Source organism: Rattus norvegicus, chromosome 4, assembly GCF_036323735.1.
Source record: "Rattus norvegicus strain BN/NHsdMcwi chromosome 4, GRCr8, whole genome shotgun sequence".
NCBI classification, from domain to species: Eukaryota; Metazoa; Chordata; class Mammalia; order Rodentia; family Muridae; genus Rattus; species Rattus norvegicus.
The window spans coordinates 25,966,421-25,975,678 of record NC_086022.1 but is presented as its reverse complement, the minus strand read 5'-3'; the positions used below and the strand labels follow the sequence as shown (position 1 = coordinate 25,975,678).

Genomic DNA, 9,258 nt, shown 5'->3' with positions numbered 1-9,258 from the left:
CTTGCTATCTCCCAACTTCCCAGGGTTTGCTGGAAATCTTCAGTGTTTCTTGGCCTTTATAACATCATCCAGAAAATAAATTCCTCTTTCAGATTCAGAGGTCCAGATGGTCTACTCCGTGTTTGTGTGTGTGTGTGTGTGTGTGTGTGTGTGTGTGTGTGTGGTATCTTTTCACAGACATTTAGTAAAGACATTGATCAGTTAATTAAAGGCCCAACCTATTCCACTATGACTTCATTTTATTGAACTGTGTCTACGGTTGACATAGAGACTGACCAGACTGCTTGGGCTTCTATCTCCAGGTCCTCCTCTGACCTCCTTCCCTGACTTCCTTTGATAATGGACTCTAATTGTAAGACAAATCAACCACTTCCTCCCTGAGATGCTTTTGTTCCTAGTGTTTTTCACAGTGCAGAGATCAAACTGGAACAAATCCTTATCAGATTGACTGTAGTCATGAGTGACCTATGTGAGCTTATATCATACCCCCTGGATTTAATGTAGAGTCCACCAAGGAAAGCTTGCAAAGTGTGACTTGGTAGAACACTAGTCTTGTCTCCGAATGCTTTTTTTTTTCTTTGATTGGCTAATAAAGATGACAAGAAGCCAATTGCTGGGTGAAGACAAGGAGGTTGGGTTTTCGGGTCCGAGAGAGGAAGAGCGGACATGGGAGAAAGGAACAGCCATTCTGGCAAGGCAAAGAATAAGAGGATGTTCATGAGGTAGCCCAGAGAGTTGTCAGACCCAATGGTGGCTTCCACCACAGAAGAATCTCCAACGTTAAATGGATGATGAGTTTAGGACAATAGATTCCACGTCTCAGCGGTTGTATCATTCTGGTTAATTTTAAAATTGATTGTCTAGCCTCCTTCCTCACCAGCCTTCCTCACCAGCAGTGCAATGGTTCTATTTCTAGATACCCCAGACGCTTTAGCTCCTATGTTAATCCTTAATTTGTATGTATTTGTAGGGTATCTTGTGACACTTCAATACATGTGTATGTGTGTTGTGATCAGATCAGGGTAAGTGTTCTGTAGTCAACCATGGCCAAGTAAGTTGAGTGGAATTAGGAAGGGAGAATAAAACCTCATTTCAGTTGGGACTTAGCTGTGTACTGCCAAGTTTATGGTCTCATATATCACCTAGGCATCTTCCAGTCCCAATCATATTAAGGTTTTAGCTCATTCTTGATTTTTTTTTTTTAGGTTTTTGAGACAGGATTTCTCTGGGTAGAGGTGGCTGTCCTGGAACTTACTTTATAGACCAGGCTGGCCTTGAACTCAGAGATCCATCTGCCTGTCTCCCAAGTGCTGGGATCAAAGGTGTTCTCCACCACCTCCCAGATTACACTGGATCTTTTATCTCCTAATATATATATATATATATATATATATATATATATATATATATATATATATATTCTATGTCATTAATTTATCAGCCTTTACTATGTAGAATTAACAATCACAACTACAATGCTTGCAAGATGGCTCAGTAGGTAAAAGTATTTGATACCAAGCCTGATGACTGGAGTTTGATCCCTGGATTTCCACATGGTGGGAGATAACCTACCCTTGCCAGTTGTCCTCTGTTGTCTAACACACGTTCTATGGCACCCACACATGTGAAAAATAAGATGTAAAGAAACCACCAGAAGTCTCCCTTCCTTCACTGAAAACCTAAACCAAGGAATTTAGTCTTATTTTACATCTTACGAAATTTTGCTTCATTTGTAACAATGATGTAAGAAGTATTTTCTTAATAAGGCTTAATTGAAACGCAGGTTGAAGTTTGAAAGTTCTTCAGAGGCCACAATTGCTATCCTGAAGTTTCCCTGGCACTATTACTGAATGCTTTCTGTACATTCTGGGAGTCATTATACCAAATGCATCACCCACTAGGGAAGGAGGGGCCATGATGCTATTTTGATGTCAAAGGTAAAAGGGGGTGAATTCTCAGCTAGTAATTTAAGCAAGGAGAAGCTAACAGGCATTGAAAAATACATTGATTGAAACATAAATTTCTCCTCATCCAAAAGAACAGAAGTTATTTTTTCTTAAGATTTATTTATTTTATCTATATGAGTACACTGTAGCTGTCTTCAGACACACCAGAAGAGGGCATCGGATCCCATTACAGTTGGTTGTGAGCCACCATGTGGTTGCTGGGATTTGAACTCAGGACCTCTGGAAGAGCAGTGAGTGCTCTTAACCACTAAGCCATCTCTCCAGCCCCAGGAGTAGAAATTATAAACAAGTTTGCTAGGCAGACTGAAGTTGTATCTTGAGTCAGAGACTGAATATATTAAAACGAAGTAAAAAGCACTTGGAATAACACTGAAGTCTAGTTGGTGTCAACTGTTAACAAAATCCAGTACTGGATGAGAAACACAAACTGTTTTATGTAATTAAAAACTTAAACCAGTCCCAAAGTTTTCCATTTTAGGAAATAAAAACACAAGGAAGCAAAGCAATTGTGTGTTGATTAAAAGTAGACAATCAGGTTCCCTGACTCTGTTGGGAGAAAACCCCTAAATCAGTGTCCAAGCCAAGAGTAAACCCAATCATATTTCTCTCTGTGATATTAACAATGGCTGTGTGGTGAGCGATTTGATTCATTAATTTGCCACTTTCACACACTAAGATTATTTCCAGAAGTGCAAGTTACGCTACTAACTGGAGTTGAAAAACATATTTCAGAACAGACTTGTGAGTTTCCTAAAAGTTGAGGAAAATGAATTAACATTATTCCAGTCTCTTTCTGAGGCTTATTATACAGGTGGTGAGGGGTGAAGCATCCAGATTGAAGCCATTAATCTGCTGTGGAATTCAATCCTGACAACGGAATAAAAGACTATAACCAAGCTTATTGTAAATATCTCTTGAATAAGAAAATCATGGATCATCTTCATGTTCAGAATAGTTATGAATTTCTGTTTTTCACTTTAAAGGAAATCAACTTTCGCTTCCAGCAGAAGAACCCCATGCAAGACTTTTATAATAGGTACAAGACACAGCTACAAGCGGAAGTGACGGTGTCAGCTTCCCCTTTTCCAATTAAAGGAGTAGTGGGCTATGAAACCTAAGATGAAGCTTTCCTTCTGGCCATACTGAGGATAAAAGCCAATACTGTATCTATGGGATGCCAGTGCTCCAGTAAATAGCCACATCATCGGTGGACAGTTGCCTTTACGATATTGTCAGCCTACCACGCATGTGCGAGCCCACGTGATATGCGGGCTCCTGTGCTGCTATTTCTGCTCCTCAAAATCTTTTTATATAAAACGATAAACTTACTTGGCTAGCACCTAGTGAAGGCTTCTTAATGTACGTTAATAATCTCTGCTTTTTATGCAGTAGTTTGCGTTCTTTGAGTGACTATTTATGGAAGGAACTAAGAAACGCTCTGCATGACTTCATGTTACTAGCTACTTTGGGACCATTTTGATTTCAGTGGTACGCTGTGTGCGATGTATGTGTTACTTCACACTATGAACCTAATTCTTAAACGATAGAGAACCATCAGAAAGTAGCTGAGAGAGGGAAGTTTCAGAACTAGGATTCCAATACTAGCTGCGGTGGGAGCCTCTTCCCACTCTGCCACCTTCTTTTTAACGTCATTACCGCTGCTTCTTCTACATGTCCTTAAGATTCTCTCTTAGTTTGCCTTCTAAGAACAACCATAGGCTATATCTATGCAGTGCATTAAAAATTGTTGGTAATCTCTTAAAAGCAACGGTGGAGTTGGGAGGAGGTGATTTACCACCTGCCTAACCCAGAGCAGAGGGCCGGAGCTGCACGAAATGATAAACCATGATTCTATACATTGTATACGTTCTATAAACCCACCCGCCCCTCTGCTCTTATTTTATCTCCATTTTGCAGATGACGTAAATGAAAAGGAGAAAAAAAAAAGAAAACTCCATTAAGGATCCAGAACCATAAACTCATACGGGTCTGTTTGCCCTGGGTTTGGGCATATCCTTGCTCCTGGTGTCCAGGCTTCTGTCTTTGTGGGGCAAGCCCAGCAGGCGTTTAGTCAACCTTACATCCGTGGTGGCCTGACCTCTCTAAGAGGTGGCTGTCTGTCTTTCTCAACTCACTCCTTCATCTGACCACCCACTGCGTTTGCTACCACTGTTTTGGATGCTTCCTAAAGTCATTATGTTCCAGTTCTCTTATAGTTTGCCATTTCCTTCTCACAGAGATCTTCTTACACCCGACATACTTAAATTTCTCCTTGCCTACAAAAAATACCCACTTCCCTTTATAGGATTCTCCCCCGAAAGCCCACTTTCCCGTTAGATTCCCTACCCTTCATCTGTAACTGGGCTCTCTACACTACTGCACCTCAACAACCATTTTAAATGTGCTTAGCAGTTAAGTAAGAACCGTCTTTTCTGTTCTTCTCTATAAGTGCCTGGTAATGAGTAATAACGACAGCAGCTACAGTGGAGAAATAGAGCTTAAGTTCCCGATCAGGTGTCAGGTGTCTTATAAAACAGGCATTATTGTTTTAAGAATCTCTGGTAGAACTGACTTGGCAGAATTGCCAGCACCTTCTCTTGATGCTTAGTTTCTGGCAGTCATTGGTGAGAATCTCCCAACAGAAACTTTGACGCACACCCCAGACCTCTACATGCTAAACACTTGATCACTAAACAAGGGAAAGGAAAGTATCTCGCAGATATTTTTACCCCTGTTTGGAGATGTTATTGTTGTGTTACTCTCCGTTCTAGCAAAAGCAGTGTGGCCACAAATACCTTCTTATGATGGTCAATGTTTCTGCAAATATAATGATGTTGTTCATTCCTTGAGGATTTCACATGTGCATACAATGTATTTAGATAGTTTTACCCCTGTGCCACTCCTTTTCCTGACTCTTCCCCAAGCTGCTTCCCTCGATGATGGCTGTTCTTTGTCGTCAACCTGGCTACATCCACAATGAACCAGAACCCTATTGACTAGATGCACCTGTAAAGGGGTTTCCCTATTCGACCGTTTGAAGTGTGGAGACCCACTTTTCTTTTTTTTTTTTTCTTTATTAATTTGAGTATTTCTTATTTACATTTCGATTGTTATTCCCTTTCCGGGTTTCCGGGCCAACATCTCCCTAACCCCTCCCCCTCCCCTTCTATGTGGGTGTTCCCCTCCCCATCCTCCCCCCCATTACCACCCCCCCAACAATCACGTTCACTGGGGGTTCAGTCTTAGCAGAACCAAGGGCTTCCCCTTCCACTGGTGCTCTTACTAGGCTATTCATTGCTACCTATGAGGTTGGAGTCCAGGGTCAGTCCATGTATAGTCTTTGGGTAGTGGCTTAGTCCCTGGAAGCTCTGGTTGCTTGGCATTGTTGTACATATGGGGTCTCGAGCCCCTTCAGCTCTTTCAGTCCTTTCTCTGATTCCTTCAACGGGGGTCCCGATCTCAGTTCAGTGGTTTGGTGCTGGCATTCGCCTATGTATTTGCTGTATTCTGGCTGTGTCTCTCAGGAGAGATCTACATCCAGTTCCTGTCAGCCTGTACTTCTTTGCTTCATCCATCTTGTCTAATTGGGTGGCTGTATATGTATGGTCCACATGTGGGGCAGGCTCTGAATGGGTGTTCCTTCTGCCTCTGTTTTAAACTTTGCTTCCCTATTCCCTGCCAAGGGTATTCTTGTTCCCCTTTTAAAGAAGGAGTGAAGCATTCACATTTTGATCATCCGTCTTGAGTTTCATGTGTTCTAGGCATCTAGGGTAATTCAAGCATTTGGGCTAATAGCCACTTATCAATGAGTGCATACCATGAGTGTTTTTCTGTGATTGGAGACCCACGTTTAATCTGGATCTTTTGAGGTGGGAATGTACAACTTTAATCTGGGCCACACATAGTGGCCCTAGATAAAGGTCATTGAAGAAGGAAGTTTGCTCTTTGCCTGCTTGCTCTCACTCTTGCCTGCAAGTCCATTCCTTCGCTGACGTTAGAAGCTTCTTCTCTGGAATCCTGGCATACAGTGAAGACCAGCTACAACACTGAGCCCTGTGGACAGAACAACTACTGGATTCTTGGAATTTCTGTTAGTAGACAGTCATTGTTGGAGTAGCTGGGCCACAGCTTGTAAGCCATTCTAATAAATCATAACCAAAGATGGCTAACTGAAAGGGCAATGCCCCCTTGGCTTAGTGTTGATGAAGGGATTTTCATATAAATGTTATATTCATATATTAAAATATATGAATGATTCAGTGATTCAATGGGTCCCTGAACTCATCCTGTGGTTATTTATCCAGTCACAGAATGAATAATTGGGGTAGTTTTACTTAGAAGTTGGAATGAGAATTCTCTCATTGGTTTCCTGATCTGTGGGTTAAGGCCTATTATGGTTGGAAAGGCTAACTGGAAGCCTTAGAGTTGCCTTGGACAAGAAAATTTGTGTGTGAATCAAAAACAGTATCACATCCCTAGAGGAATTGCAGAAATTAGAGCCACCAAAGTCTCGAAAGATGCAGGGATAGTGGCTCCCAACATGCTGTCCTCTAATTGTCCTATATGAACAGTGCAGAAGTTGTGGGGAATAATGGTTGCCTGTCAAAAACTAAATCAGGTAGTAAATCCAATTGCAGCTGCTGTACCAGATGTGGCATCCTTACTTAAGCAGATTAACACATCTTTTGGTACATGGTATTAAGCTATTGATCTAATAAATGCCTTTTCTCAGTACCTGTCCCTGTGGAACAACAAAAACAAATTGCTTTCAGTTGGCAAGGCCAGCAGTATACCTTTACAGTTTCACCTCAGGGCTCTACTAACTCTCCTGCCCTGTGTCGTAACTTCGTTAGAAGGAATCTTGATTGTATCTTTCACAAAATATCACATCGATTCACCATCTTGACAGCATGTGGGTTTCACCAAGTGAGCAGGAGGTAGCAACCCCTTTGGACTTGTTGTTAACATATGTACACAGAGGACGGGAAATCAACCCAGTACAAATTCAAGGGCCTTCAGTGACATTCTCAAGACTCCAGTGCTGTGGGGCACTTCTTCTGGGGTGAGGATAAATGGTTGCACTTGGCCCCTGCCACCACCGAGAAAGAAGTACAGTGTTTCCTAACTGGACTTTGGAGAGAATCCCTCATTTAGTTGTTACTCTGGTCTATATACCAAGTGTCTTGAAAAGATGCTAGCTTTGAGAGAGACTTGGAACAGGAGAAGGCTCTCCAACCTGTCCAGGCTGCTGTACAGGGTGCTTTAACACTTGAACTGTATGACCCAGCACACCTGTGGTACGTGAGGTGCCAGAGGCAGAAGGGGATGTTTGCAGCCTTTGGCAAACCCCTAGAAGGGAATCACAGAAAAGATGTTTGGGGTTTTGGAATAAGTGTCCACCATCATCTGCAGACAACTCTTCTCCCTTTGAGAGACAGCTTTTGGCCTGCTGTTAAGCCTTAGTGGAAACTGAACTTTGGACAATGGGGACAAGAAGTGATCATGGGGCCTATCACAAGATGTGTGTTATCTGATCTGCCAAATCACAAGGTAGGACAAGGACAGCAGCAACCTATCACCAAGTGGAAATGGTGTATACTTAATTGGGCCTGAGTAGGTCCTGAAGATACAAACAAGTTACATGGAGAAATTACCCAAATCCCTATGGTTCCTACTTCTGTTATAGTGCCATCCGCTGCCAAGCTGCAAGCTCCTATTGTCACGTGGGCTGTGTGTCCTATGACAAGTTGGCTGAGGAAGAGAAGGCTACATCCTAGTTTTCTGATAGTTCTGAACGTTATGCAGGCACTACTCAGGAGTGGGCAGCTGTAGCCTTACAACCCCTTTCTGGGACAAACCTGAAAGACATGAGTAGAGGGAAATCTTTAGAGTGGGCAGGACACTGGCCACTATGAGGGGTCATACATTTCGTTTGAAAAAAAAAAGGAAAAGAAATGGTTACATGTGCAATTGTTCACTGTGGGCTACAGGGAATGGCTGAATGACGAGGGACTTGGGAAGAACCAAGAAGATTAGAAAGTTGGTGGGAGGGCCCCAGCGGGGCTGCAGACGGTGACAATAACCATGGCAATGCTTGAGCAGACGAGAGTGAACATGGGCAAGTTGCTCGAGTGTTATCAATAGGTACAATCCTGAGATCTCAGCTACCCTGGGGTACACCTTGGCTACCCTAAGTGGAGACACAGACCAGGGGGAGTGCCTATGATCTGGAGGCCAACCTGGCCATCCTAAAATTGTACCAGTTCAACCCAGCCTTCTTCCAAATCACAGTCACTGCCCAAATTCTACTGGAAGCCCTCACCCTTCTAACAGATCTCATACCTTGGGAATCCTTCTAACAGATCTCATACCTTGGGAATCTGCTGGTCTGCCAGTTTCAAGCCTCTGGCAAGCCTTGGTTGCGAACACGGACCTCCTGAAAGGCATAAGTGGCTTTGAAGACTCTGTCTGACAATTTATCTGCTGTGGGGTGGGCAACATGCATCAGCACATTGACTGGTTGTTGGCTGAGAGGCTTGGAGATCTGACTGACAGCCAGCTGAAGGTGTGGATGAGCACATATGGCTGGAGCACCGAGGAGACAGATCTGCGGCCAGGAAGACAGCATTAAGCCCAAGAACGTCGTGGAGAAGACTTTGACAGTGTGTCCAGCCTCGTGGCCTCCTCCCAATGTGTGCATCAGTAAAAGTGTTTTCACTCCAAAAGAAGAGGAGGAAGAGGAAGAGGAGGAGGAAGAGGGGGAGGAAGAGGAGGAGGGGGAGGAGGAGGAGGAAGAGGAGGAGGAGGAGGAAGAAACCCATGTAAATGCTCATCAAAAGGTGACTTCAGCAGAGTTGAATACCAAAAAGACAGGATGACCCATCCTGCTGACAGTTGGCTTCTTACGCCAACCATCCCCGTTATCATGATCAAAGTGGCCACAGTAGCAGAGATGGAGGTTACACATGGTCTGGACAACATGGACTGCGTCTCATAAATCTTGGCCTGGGTACAGCTGCTACTGAGTGCCAGTCATGCCAACAGCAGAGAACAACAGAGCCTCAGATATGACACACTCCTCCAGGTTGACCAGCCAGCAGTCTGGCAGCTGGTCGACTGCACTGGGCTGCTTCCTCCATGGGAAGGACAATCCTTCGTACTTACTGGAGCAGATACATAGTCTGGTTATGGATTGGTCTTTCCTACATGCAATGCTCCTGCCAAAACCACCAGACTACCAACCTCTGATTACCATCATTTCCTGTTGTCCTCTGTGATGTCCCTGTGATGT

At 43.5% G+C, this 9,258-nt stretch overlaps 1 pseudogene; it reads left to right on the top strand.

Moving 5' to 3' along the window:
- The first annotated feature begins 8,051 nt into the window (after nucleotides 1-8,051).
- Eif3k-ps1 (eukaryotic translation initiation factor 3, subunit K, pseudogene 1) lies at nucleotides 8,052-8,673 on the top strand (annotated as a pseudogene).
- Nucleotides 8,674-9,258: the final 585 nt, after the last annotated feature.